The following is a 13570-nucleotide window of genomic DNA, read 5'->3' on the forward strand; positions in this document are numbered from 1 at the left end:
CTTCATCTGTTAAAACAACAATTTTTACTGTTAAAAATAATATTTTCCCTTTTTTCCAGTTTGCATTCGATTTACAGTGCAGAATAGTAATTTTTGTGGGAATTTCTATAATTTTCATCATTTTTTTCTCTTTTCGCAGTCTAGATTTTTTAGGCAAGACCAATATAAGCGAGTGCCTTAAATTTTTCAGAGAAAACAGTGTGTAACCACTTACAAATTGTCTGTTTTTGATATAAAAAAAATTTAGAACCTAGCATTAAGGTGATCTAAGTTGGTAACGTAGTGCATGTATGTGCGTACGTAATCGAGTTTTTCGCAACTAACTCAAGCAATTATAATCAAAATAGACTCAAATTTTGTAAATAGCTTTGGGTTTAAGACTGAAGCTGATGTTTTACATTTGAATATATTTCATTAGCAAAAACAAAAATTTCGTCAGTGCTTTTACTGCAATGCTCTAAGAGAAAAAAAAAAAAAATAATAATGATGATCTTTCTATATATTTTATATTTTGCGTTTTAGTACTTACAATTATCGTTAATATTTTCGTCTTGACACTTACAACTAAAAATTTGATTTTAAATAGCCAAAGATTATTTTATAGCTTACAACTTTTTTGTATGTCATTGGCGGAAAAAATATTTAAATCATAACTTACAAACCTTCTTGAAATACACTATCGTTTGTTTGCTATCTCCGTCTGTAGTATCGTCTCAACACAGTAAGCAAGGGAAATCATTTTAATACAACCAAACAATCATTTTTTAGTATGTAAATTTTTATTTGACATTTGCTACAACTGTTAAAACGGTCTCCTAACTTAAATTATACTTTATGCGTAGCTTGGTATTGGTCGTGTTTGACATGCAAGATTTAGTTTTCTGTATATTTATGATTCTTTTTATAGGCTTTGATTTCTTAAAATTTTTTTTAATAAAATTGATTTTAACTGCATTCTTTCACTAAGTAACCTCTATACTTATATTTTTTGTTCATCTTTGTTATAATAGGTATGAGTATATGGTAAAAACCTATTTTTTTTTTTTTTGCACAAAATAATTTCTTTTTCATGATAACTATTTTCCTCAAATTTTCTGCGTTCATTAGTCAGTGTGTGTTACAAGACTTAAATTTTTTTATATTTAAAAAAAAATAGAATTATCATAAGAATCTTGTTAAAAATTTTTTTTATTAATAATAACCGTGGCATCTTCAATAAAATATATGGATGCACTAAACTTTGTAAAAAAAACTATTTTTAAAAGTAATTAAAATGGAACTTTTGTTGTGACTTGTCACGTGTAACCCAAGGCAATTTCCTGCAGATTAAATGAACGCTAAATTTGTTGCTGACAGTAACTTTTAAGGAGTTTCAATTTTAGCAACGGCAAAACAAGCTCGAAATATCAGTTGCTTTTTACGCAACTCTTGATTCTATATTTCATTAAAAATATTAGTTGTACGTATTTTGTGACATTTTGACCGGTTTATAAAAAATAAAAGTTTACTTGTTCTCAAAACTTCTCACATTTTCCATTAGAAAACCTTTTTAACAATGTTACCATGTAAGATAGATTTGGAGTCAAAACACAGTGTTGTCGTTAGAACTGAACATGTTTATGTATAAAATTTTATTACGAGCCAATACAAGGAATGCGTCCAAAAAATTTATCGGAAGACAACTGATCCTACAGTTGATGGGTAAAAGCTGTTTCATAAAATAAAGTTTTATTAATTTTCTTTTTGCAAGATTGATGCTACCCTCGTTTCGTCGCAAATTCCACGTGAAATACGTTACAATACAATTAGTTGAAACGGCCGCTACTACTATTGTCGGAAATTCCCAAGCGTCTATACATGTTTAGGTATTAGTCAGTGCTCGTCCTGTCCCATGAAGCCTTGCACGGAGCAAATGAGGCCGAAATTACAGGAAGTGGCAAGGATTCAAGTGGATTAAGCCAGTCGGGCCATGACATGTGATTTCAATTTTGAAAACGGAATTTCCTGTTATGTGCACTTTGCTCAACTCTTTGAGAAATTCTTTGTACCATTTAGCCACAAAATTGTGTGAAAATTGAGAACAAGTATTTTTTGCGTAATTATTCTGACTTCCTCGCTCCTTTACGAATCCTATAGCATCGAAACATTCCGCCAACTGACAGCACTGGCGGTTGTAGGTACCACCTGTGTAAAACGTATTAAGCAAACCGAAAAGCGAGCTACGTTTGACAAAAAAACAAATTTCAAATGTCACAACCACATCGACAGCTTTATTAATCAGCTGTACAGTGATTAATATTTTCAGCAACTAAAGAAAAAAAAAACCTGCAGCGATAAGATACGTCAAACGAGAAGACGTTGGGTGAATTATTCTAATGCAACGATAAAACCATTAAGTACGATTAAAGCAACGAAACTATTCGATGAATAATAACTAGCGCGTTATCTATCTTTTCCCCCTCCACCTTTCTCCAAACAGCCTTGGGCTTAAGAAAAAAACTAATCGAACAAATTACGCGGCGATTTTCAACAACTATTTTGTCATTCGTTCTCAAATTTTTTTTTAAAACAAAAGGGTCTTTTTCTATATGTACCCGATTGAAGAATCAGGATTAGACTCAGTGTAGCAAACACGTATAAAGCATTACTTGACGGCTACCTTATTACGAAATGCATAAGTTACAGGGTGTGATCGGATGTGATGAAAACTAGATTTCATGGAAGAGTCCGAGGAATGCAAGCGGTTGGGATCGCTCAAATGGTACCGCTGGAAAACAAGACAAAGTCAATGATAAATGTACGGACGAAAGCGAACAAAAGCATCGTAGGTGAGTAGTGTATCTATGTGTATGACGTATACTCCGGACGTATGTGTGTACGTATCTATACGCTCAAGGCGGCTATATTTTAATGTTTTACGTATGCCTGATAGAATGTGCCTCAGATTCCAGTTCACACAACTGAAGAAACAATTTGTGACCTCAAGGGTGCCGGGGAGATTTGGAAGGTAGGGTGTAGCGAATCTCTTCATGAAACTTCTTATTGCAGTTCACGAAAAATTCCATCCAATGATAACGGAAAATACAATGCGACGGTGGACTACAGATAATAACCAACAATCGATACTTAAACTAACCCAAAGCATCAGTGTGAAAAGTTACTGTTACACAACATAATTTTTTATGTCTGATTCTCAAGATTTACTCTGGAAAGTAATTAACCACAAAACTATTACTTTCATGGCTTTTTTATTTACAAAAAAATATAATTGCGTAAAAAAGTCATAAGACCCAGTAACCGATAACGACGTCAGAACTGGAAGAAACAATCGATAGAAATGTGACTCGAAGCACACTGAGGGTCCGATTTATTAACTATTAACAAATAATGATTATTAATTAGGTATACCTACAGGTATTTTAATGGTTATATTATTGTGTGCTCCTATCCTTTCTGAGAAAGTAAAAAGTTACTCACTTAAGAATATACGGGTGAGTTCACAAAAACAAGTTTTCAGTTTAGAACAAAAAAATTATTGAAAAAGTAACAGATTTATCAGTCGTGAAGACGATTTTTTGACAACCGTGTGTGAGACAATTTAATTCGGCCCAGTGATTAATTCTTTGACACTTGGAATAAATCGTTTTGTGTTCTGGTATACACAAGAACACTATCAACTTTTTGGCAGCCCCAAATTCAAATGTGGCTAGCAGCAGTGTTACGTCAAATGCAGAGCATTTTGGTGGTGCAAAATAAGTGGTCATTATACCGCAGTGTATACCTACTCTCGGTGCTTTTCCAAACTATAATATCGAGTTGGTACCATCACCATAGGTAGTGCACGAAAGCCTCGGACAACCATATATTGTACGAAACTAAATACTATTACCGTAATGCTTTTATGAAGCTTTTTATAAATCTCATTTAAATTAACATGAATTTGTAAAAAATGAACATAGAGGTAAGCTAAAAAGTATCAAGCTTTTTTTAACACAGAAAAAAATAATAAAATATTCTCAACGTTGAATTTTTATAATCTCGTTTCAAGTTTTTAAATATCGCAGTTTTCATGAAATGACCCAAGTATGATATAAACATATGAAATTTTGGATAGAACGTACCATTGGAAAATTCCAACTAAAGATACAACATAAAGTTTTTCATTAAAAAAATAATTTAAAAATAGAATACGATTTTACATTATATTCTGGTCATCAACAATATTACATTATATGTAGTAATATAAGAAAAAGGAGTTTGAGCTTTTTTATTTTATAATTTTAAAAAATGAAATTTAAAAAAAAAAATTTTTATTCTCCTTTTTTGATATTTTCATACGGATAACAGTAGGAGCTAGTGATAATTAGCCTTATTATGCAAGCGCTCTCACTTGGTGCTAAGAAAGCATATGTTTTCTCGCATTTGATCAACTTTAACATCGCTTTAACTTCATTTTTAACGTTTTTAGACATACTAATTGTAGCATCTTGTTTGCCGTAAAAACCAGTGACATTTACGATGTAAACATGCTTATTTCCAACACAAATTCTGAGTCGGTATTTTTAGCAAGAACTTCTGCATAATTACCAGCGGTTTTTTTTGTTTTTTTGTTACAGTAAAGTTAATCAAAATTTATACAAATCTTGTTAAGAAAAGAAAAAAAAAGAAAATGTAGACCAAAAATCGAACATAATGAGAATATAGGCATAATTTTAAATATTTTCTTTGAAGCTAAACCTTACGTTGAGAATCTTAAATTCAACAAAACCGTGAAAAAATGCATAGATATAAACATTTGTATTCTACATAAGTAACAAAAATGTTTGGCCCTTGAGGTACAAACTCTCAGGTAGGTAAACACTGTACGCCTTTGAAAAATCTCCTCGATGGCGTTGGTAAAAAGAAAAGCGTTAATTTCATCCCAACCAATAATCACGAATGAGTTATACTCCTCTAACGCGAAAAACTTTCTTTTTTTTTTCTCTAAATATATACCAAGAAATTTTTATCCATCCAATTGACTGATATTAGCATATTGTGCATACACGCGCACACGCACGCGCGTGCTTGCACGGAGTTATTAAAAGCCTGACGGTATAACATGATTGAGTAGCACGCGTCAAAACAACGTGTGCCATTGGTACAAGCTTATACTTGGATGAAAAATAGTACATGCTGGTACAAACTGGCTTCCCTGAAACTTTTTTTTTTTTTTTTTTCTCACATACGTTACGCTCGGTAGGGGGTGCACCGATTGAACGCTTATTGATCGATCTATCGATTTGACAGATGCTGAGAAGAAAAAAAACACAGCCCCTTATTTATCTCACGCACGAGGGTAATAGTGTAACGACTGAGGAATTGAAATTTTTCACGTCATTGTTCTTACTTTTATGTAAGCACATTCGTTCTTGAATTAAGTACCACTGTATACGTGTCATCCGTCCGTGTACCGATCTGGCGATCGAATGAATTCTCGCTTATTGTACCCTGTATAACCCATGTAGTAAATACAATTTTTTTTTTTTTTTTTTTTTAAATGACATATCGATTGTTTTTAATGCTATGGTCATGATTGAAAGCATGTACTATTTGTAAAAAAGTAGGCTTGTCAATGTACACCATCGATATTATAAATTGCATAAAATATGTAATATCGTAGGAAAGTCGGAATGCCCGAGGTGATGAATATTTATCGAGCTTGCATTTTCCGAGAAGAAGGCATTAGTCAGACCGCATGAGATGAGAAAAACTACGTACCGCGTGTGCGAATGAAAATACGTGCGCGCATAATCCGAGATGTATCTAATGGAGTACGGTAGGAAACCGGCTTTTTACGCCATGCCTAGATACTTAGATACAAGTGGAGAAAATTTAATTGTTTCTTTCGATGGAACTCGTGCATGTACATCGGATTGCCATTTCAGCTAAAGAGTGATACGAGTAAACCCACTTTTGGATTTTAAATTCGCACTTGTGTACGTTTCATTTTTGTTTTTTTCTTTGCGAGCAGTTAATAATTTTAAAAAATTGCAGTTTTTCGTATTTCTTCGCTTAGTTTTTTACGACTTTCTTAAATTTGTGAGAAAAAGTTTACGAAACCGCGGGTGGACCGAGGATGGCGAAGTAAAAGTCAAAACAACGCATAAGTGTGACAGTGTATACACACACGCACCAACAGCCGTGGCCTTGAAAACGATTTTTTCTCTCTCTCTCTCTGTCCAATGCTACGGACACACTCATGATGTGTTGCGTGGGTGTAGGGGTGTTACGAGCAGCGCGACATTATACAATTCGCATCATTAAAACACCGATGCCCGTTTACTGCTCGGGTGGTATGTGCCTACGTACACGTAGCTCTTTTCGTGTTTTATTTTGCTCACACAACGAAGTTTCGTGGGTCTGTCTGTACGGCGAACGTCAAATTAAAAAGGAGCTTTTTCGTTTTTTTTTTTTTTTTGTTTTTTTTTTTAATTCTTTGTTTTCATTGAGACTTAACGATGTTTTGGATCGTAATAAAGCGAGTGAGTGCAGTTTTATTGCTGTGTCAGGATGATCTACGTACTCGACGCAATCACATGGGGTTACAATTATTTTAACTGTAGGAAATATTATTGGGTGAAGTACCTGCGTTTTCATTGTATGTTATCGTCACTATACGCTAATAATATTAACCGAATGCCTTGATTGTGTAAATTATATGTAAACTTGAGAATAAAGCACTGATCTTCATGAAAATATAAAAATAATTGTGTTTGGTATCCGACTAGACGACTCTTCTAGTTACTCCAGTTAGGAAGCTAGCACAACAACTGTTGGACCATTAAAGCTCCTTGGCGATTCTTTATACGTAATCGCTTCTGATAAACTAAATAAAAGCATACATTAGAATTATCCTAAACTTTTATTTGATCTGTTGATTTTGTAATACAAACTGTCTGCATTATTTAGTTGATGAAATAGGAAATTTTTTAAAATAAGAATCAACTTTATTAAATAGTACTGGATGAAAAATAGTTTTTTCAATTAATAGAATTTTTTAAATGTATTTCAAGGGTTTTTATAATAGAGTTGATCAAAGTAAAATTATTATCGGTAATTTGCAAGACTAATGGTTGTTCTACCAACCTTTTATTTAAACACCACGAGGTATTGGCTGTTTTGGAAAAAATATCACAGCGTTTTTGAGGTAGTAAAACTATTAGTATCCAAACTTGTTGTCACTTTGTAAGTAGAGTCGAATGTTTTATTGTTGCTGCAAATGCATTAGGAAATTTATTACTTTTTTAATTAATAAAATAATTAAAGTGCGTCGACGGTATCACTATGGCAAATTTTTATGTATTGTTCGAAAATAAACTTTTCTTGAAAGTATGGACATGATTTTTTACGTGTAAGCTATTGTGTGTGTATGTATGTGTGTACATAATCAGTTATACAACCATATGTCAGAGATAAATTGGTCGATTTCAATTATGCAGTGTTAAAATTTTTTATTTTTCCATCTTACTGGGGCTCGAAAATAAAAATCCAGTTTTTCATACCTTATTAAGATTTATACAAAAACTTTTTAATGTTCAAAAAATTACTTTTTGTGATTTTTGTGGTGAAATAAGAGTAACTCTGAATTTTTAAGTTAATAATGATATCTTACAGAGTATCAAAGTGGCTTTCTTTTTTTATTTTAAAACATTCCAATTGGTTATGTCATTCTCTCTTCACAAGTAAGAAACCACAATTTTCTTTTTTTTAAATTATCACCTGAAAAGTATGTGTAATTAAATAAAACATTTTTATTTTAATACAGTTTTCACAATGGGCTTAATGTGAATTTAAGTGGTGATTTTTAACCAATAATAATTTATTAGTTTTTAAGATAACTGTTTTTTTCTTTCTCAAAAAATTTACATTTCTTATTTTACAATAATTTTTATAAATATTAATGCGTCCTTTTTAACTAACAGGTAATTTTTTAGTAACAATTAAGTGAGTCATAAGCCTAACTTCGTAATTTTTAATGTAGTGAAACTTTTTGTTGTATTGTGTGTATGCTCATGTTTACGAGTGTGATTGTTTACAATTCAGAACTTAGATAATTATTAGCTAGAGATTCTTTCTTTCTTCTTTATAACAATTTTAGTATTCTGCCCTATTAGGATTTATACACATACTAGAAAACCTGTCTTTACAATTGTTTGTTAAAAAATTATGAATTAATCAGTTATTTTAAATTATAGGTGAGACCGAATGATGCTTTTATTCATTGAATAATTTTAATTAATCAAGAAAAATCGATTTTAACTCAATTTAATATAATAATAAAAATTACTTATAATCAATTAAACAAAAGTTTTGTACAAATAAATTGCATAGGATCTGTACTGTTGATTAAGTTATGAAACTTCGAACAAATATGAAATAAATTTTTTAAGCTGAAAAATGATAAAATGTACATTGAAGAAAATACTTATCAATCAATTAGCTGTAAGTTTTTTAATATGATGAAACTTGTACTTTATTCTAATACAAAATTTTAGTAACTCTGAAATAAGGTTTGGTGAAAACAATTTATAATTTGTTATCCATTGTCAACATATTTGTATGAACGCCCATCGCACTTTTAAAAATTATGCATTTCTCTTAGAAATGATGCATAATTAAATTTTTTCCACGTGTCAATTTTTTGTTTTGTATGATTCTTTTATTCATCTGAAAACATGTTAATGCCACATCGTTTGTTGTGTAGAGATTAACGATCTTGAGAAAAAAAATCGATGGCTCAAAATCGATTGTGGTAAATATAATTGACTACGAAATTTACTTTTCGCAGAAAATATTGAAAACTTTGAGCGACAGCCTCTGGACGAACCTCTATTTTTTTAATGTTCTGCATGCAAACGAAGCGAATACACAGCATCACTATCTGAATGATAGTATACGCGCGCGTGTGTGTACATGCTTCGGTTGTTTTATTACGCTATTATTACACTCGACTTTGCATAATATGTAAATTTTTCTCTTTTAACGAAACCCGCGTGCGATTTCAATGAGAAAACCGCACGTCAATTGTTGTGGACGAGTCGTGCTTTGTGAATTAATAAAATTGTTACATGCGGGGGAAATTTATTTGATTATTTAGGTTTTGTAGCTTTGTTTTCCTACGGGGATGGTTTCGACAATCGACATTTGTCTTGGAAAATTTGGAAAACGCTGGTGATTGCCATAAAGGAAAGCTTCAGTGATGAGTTTACGATACCCGAATGTCCCTTGAATAAACTCAAGTTTTATTGATACAGATAAGCATTTGACGCGCAAACAAAGATCCCGTGCTGCATCCTCCCAGTTATACAGTCGTTGAGCGAAAAACACACCTTTTTTTTTTAAACCGTCGACGGATATTCTTTAGCACCGATACGCTATCTCGACTCATTGAGAGAAAAAAAAACTTCCCAAATTCGAGACGCATGAAAATTACTTAGCAAGCCAACGAAAGGCCCGTTGAAAAAAAAAGGAGTGCCAAAAAGCCTTGGACACCGGAGCGCAATCTAAAAACAAGGCGCAGGAGGGAGTGAGGGCCGAAACAAAAAAAAAAAAAAAAAGTTATTGCTCAAAAAAACCAGGCTCACCGTTTCGTCTTCGCAGCCGTCGTCTTCGTCGGCCCGGCCGCGGAAATTCTCTTTGTTATGTTGACTTTTCCCCTTCGGCAATACAGTGCAAAAACAAAAATCTCCAAACTGCCTCACACGCGCGCGCACCCCGAATTTTTGTCGAAAAACACCTTATCTCTTGGCGATCGCTTGCTCCTCACAGCGAGCCCATTTCACCGCAAGTACTTCCACGCGACCGTGTAATTATTATCACGATGTGTACTTAAGCGAGGTATCAACAGTATACACGCATACAGTGTGCCCTCGCCCACACCCGCACGTTCGCAAGAAGATTATTCCTTTTTTTTTTTTTACGCGCACCAACGTCCACACGTGTTGTACTTGAACCAAGTGAGCACACACGCGTTCGATTTTTCAATAAAACGCGGGTACACGATCCACGCGTAGCATCGATTCGATGAGCATTTAATCACATATTACACAAAGAGACAAACCGCAGTGAAACAACACACGATAGGTATAGTACACGTGTAGATCGCATAGGTATACATGTGTTGCGCGTTTGAAAAACACGGCGTTCAATGACAATGGTATGTATAAGGTCGTGCTGCCGGCGCGCGACTGCGATCGTCCGACTAGCGACATGAGCGCTGCTGCAGCCGATCCACCGCGGCCTAAATCACTCCCACTCCTCGATTCGCCGCGGTAGGGGTGCGTGTGTTAATATATGTTTCATATGGGTGCGCGTTCTATTTTTAGCGACTGTCGTCAGACACTCGCTTGCCGATTGGTGGACGATGACGTTTGCCGGGGACTAGATAGGTGGGATCGGCTCGTGGAGAGATTATACTAGAAGCGCGACGCTGCTGTAGGCACATACACGCAACAAAACTGATGCTCGGAAGAGAGGATGGAGAGGAGAAAAGGAAGGAGTGCTGCTGTTGTGTCTCTTTATTTTTTTTCGATTTGGAAATTTTTTTTTTTTTTATCTTCGAAGGTGAAGTCGTGGAATGGAGACGGATCGGTAAATATCGGTACGCGGTTAGTGTGCGATTTCTGCGCAGTCCGCGTGTCGCCTGACAGATGAATAACGCCGGCACTGAAATGTTTATTTTTGAAGTGGTCACGTGTAGTCTGGTGGTTTTTTTTTGCTACTTGATTCTCCACAGACTTATTCCTATATATACTTATTTTTAGAGATCGGTAATAAATTTCATCGTGTAATCATGTGCATACGGTTTCGATTGCAAAAATTTGGTATGGTTTTCCATAAAAATCGTCTTGTATCATAAACCCAACGATAAAAGGTTATTCGAAGACGAACAGTAATAAACAATATAATAAATCTTCCAAACTCATAACGATTTCTTGAAAAAAAGTAACAAACACTAATTTTTTACTGTACCCAACCGAACGTCCGCGTATTGTTGTTGTTCTCGCTACTCATTCAAGTTTCATTGATCAATGAAATCCACGTAATACGTAAGCATGTATGTACCTATTAGATTCGCGCGATGTTTGCACTGGGTAATAATTAATGTAAGGAAAAGAAATCCATTTCCGCGTTAGACGGGCGTACACCTACTTCGACGCTTCGACGATATATTTATCAGTATGAAAAAAGTAATCGTGTAGTTTGGCTTTTAGCTGAAAGCGTTTTTGGCTTGGACGAGAATAAATCATTTTATGTTTGGTCGTATACGTGGATACATAATATATGGGTCATTTCATGAAAAACCGTCATATTACATGAAGCCTACGTGTTTTAAAATAACGGATTCAATTATTTAAGGTTCCAAATTTTTCTAAAAGGGGTAAACTAATTTCCTTCTCAAGAAAAATTTGGAATTGAGTCGAAATAATTTTTTGCGTTGCCATAAGATATTGAAAGCGAGGTTGAAAGTTTGCCGAAAGTTTGAGGTGTCAAGCATTTTTTCTTTCAGTTCAGAACAGAAAAATATTTTTTTTTAATCGTACCCAGTTACCAATTCCTTGACACTTGGAACAAATCGTATTGTATTCTGGGATGCATGAGAACACTATTAATTTTTTTTGCAGCCCCAAATTCAAATGTGGCTAGCAGCAGTGTTACGTCAAATGCAGAGCATTTTGGTGGTGCAAAATAAGTGGTCATTATACCGCAGTGTATACCTACTCTCGGTGCTTTTCCAAACTATAATATCGAGTTGGTACCATCACCATAGGTAGTGCACGAAAGCCTCGGACAACCTCTTCTATTTGGGGTTTCAGGATTGCCAAAAAAGTACCATTACGGTAATAACAAACCTCTCATTGCTGTAATGCTTTTTTATACTTTTGAAAAATCCCATTTAACTAATACAAGTAATCGAAAAATGATGATGGATCCGAGCCTAGAAGTTTTTGGCTTGTTTGGATCTTACATAGAAAAGTCGACGAAAAAATTCTTCATGTTGAATTTTGAAAGCCTCATGTCAAATTCCATTTTTTGTGAAATGACCCATATATATATACGCGTTGGGATTTATTGGTGTACGAGCTGCCGTTGCTGTGATTGTCTCGTACGAGACATTTGAGAAAACTTCATTAAGCTTCAATGTGCCGAGCATGCGTATTATATAGGTACAATTTTATTTTCTTTTACAAACATATATTGTACACTCGACTCAAACGTTTTCCGCAATAAATCCTAATTGTAATCAATAACAGAAGAAAGAAGTAATCCAAGTACTTCCACGTAAAAAAAAACTCCAATCGTGAATTTTAAAACTACATGTACTACTCTGAAATTTAACATAGCCCACCGTATCACTGCACCTCCGGTTTTCTTGCAAATCGTATTTTATCAGATACACAGCAAAGCTCCTCGTGCTCAACTGACACAGTAATGCAATCCATGCGCAACGCATGCCTCTCGGGATGTAAGATATACACGCACGTGCAAATGTAAATGACTGTACGTACAAGAGCACGGAATCATGACTCTGGTATGCGCCTAAAGGGAACAGCAATAACGCGCGCCGGAGAACAATTCACCGCTCACCCGATCGCGGGCTTTTTTGCATAAATCGAATCATCGCTCGCGTAAGATTGTATACGCGTATGTATACAATGACGATCGGTACTAAGTGCACGAGCGCGCGCTAAAATCACGGAGCAGCCCGTTTCTTTACGCATCTACCGGTAAACATTACATATTGCAATTGCGAGGGGAATAAATATGTAACAAGAAATCGTTGATAAAGTTGGATTTTTCTATTCGTTGTTGTACGCGCGTACGATTATTGCGCGCCTTAATCGTTCTTTGCTTTCTTTTTTTAGATGCTGCCTCGGGCTAGTGCATCGGCGAACAATTGATTGTAACCTCGGCTCAATAGTACGGGTATTCTGATATTTCCACAACTTACACGATCACAGGACGCCTCTAGTACCTCGTAATGAAGCAGTAGGAGATTTCTGTAAATAAACTGTATGTACAGGTGTATATACCATGTAGCTTTTGCCAATTTAAATGAATAGAAGAAAGGAGACTTACAGGTATTCATATACGACTTGTACAGTCGAAGAATGTAAGTATACTATAATATACACTCCGTATATGGTGTAGTGTTATAAGCTGTGCATATACATAAAAGTACAGCGAAATGGGAAATAGACCAGCTCCGTATGAGGCTCTTTTACCGTCAAGCTTGAATCAGATGGCGCCAGGGCACGTCGCGGCTGTCATACTTACACACCGTCAAATTTACAGTTGTGTATTGTGTTCGTGAGCCTATCTGTGTAATGAGCAAAGCAGAAGACATAACCTTTGTAAATGATTGCTGTTGTTTGCAGACAATTTTTGTTTGCATTTACGTTTAAAGATAGTAGGAAAAATGAAGTGCAGTGTAATATCCTGCGATAAGAAAGTGAAATTTAAATTTCCTTCTGATAGTGTGATGAAAAAAAAGTGGCTCGAAGCAATTGGGAGACCAACATTTTTG

General features: G+C 34.7%; 1 protein-coding gene across 2 annotated transcripts in view; it reads right to left on the reverse strand.

The window, feature by feature from the left end:
• Positions 1 to 10210, reverse strand: part of Atf3 (Activating transcription factor 3) — a 35537-nt gene extending 25327 nt beyond the window's left edge. The window contains exon 1 of one of the 2 annotated variants that reach the window (XM_014361135.2): positions 9627 to 10210. The gene's annotated coding sequence lies outside the window, so the exon portion shown is untranslated. Of the gene's footprint in view, positions 1 to 7128; positions 7220 to 9626 lie in introns of those variants that run through there. The other variant, XM_014361136.2, reaches the window with a different exon arrangement.
• Between the last annotated feature and the right edge of the window lie 3360 nt (positions 10211 to 13570).

This window comes from Copidosoma floridanum, unplaced genomic scaffold, assembly GCF_036245765.1.
Source record: "Copidosoma floridanum isolate Cflo_tuat_1 unplaced genomic scaffold, Cflo_Japanese_pri ptg000021l, whole genome shotgun sequence".
NCBI classification, from domain to species: Eukaryota; Metazoa; Arthropoda; class Insecta; order Hymenoptera; family Encyrtidae; genus Copidosoma; species Copidosoma floridanum.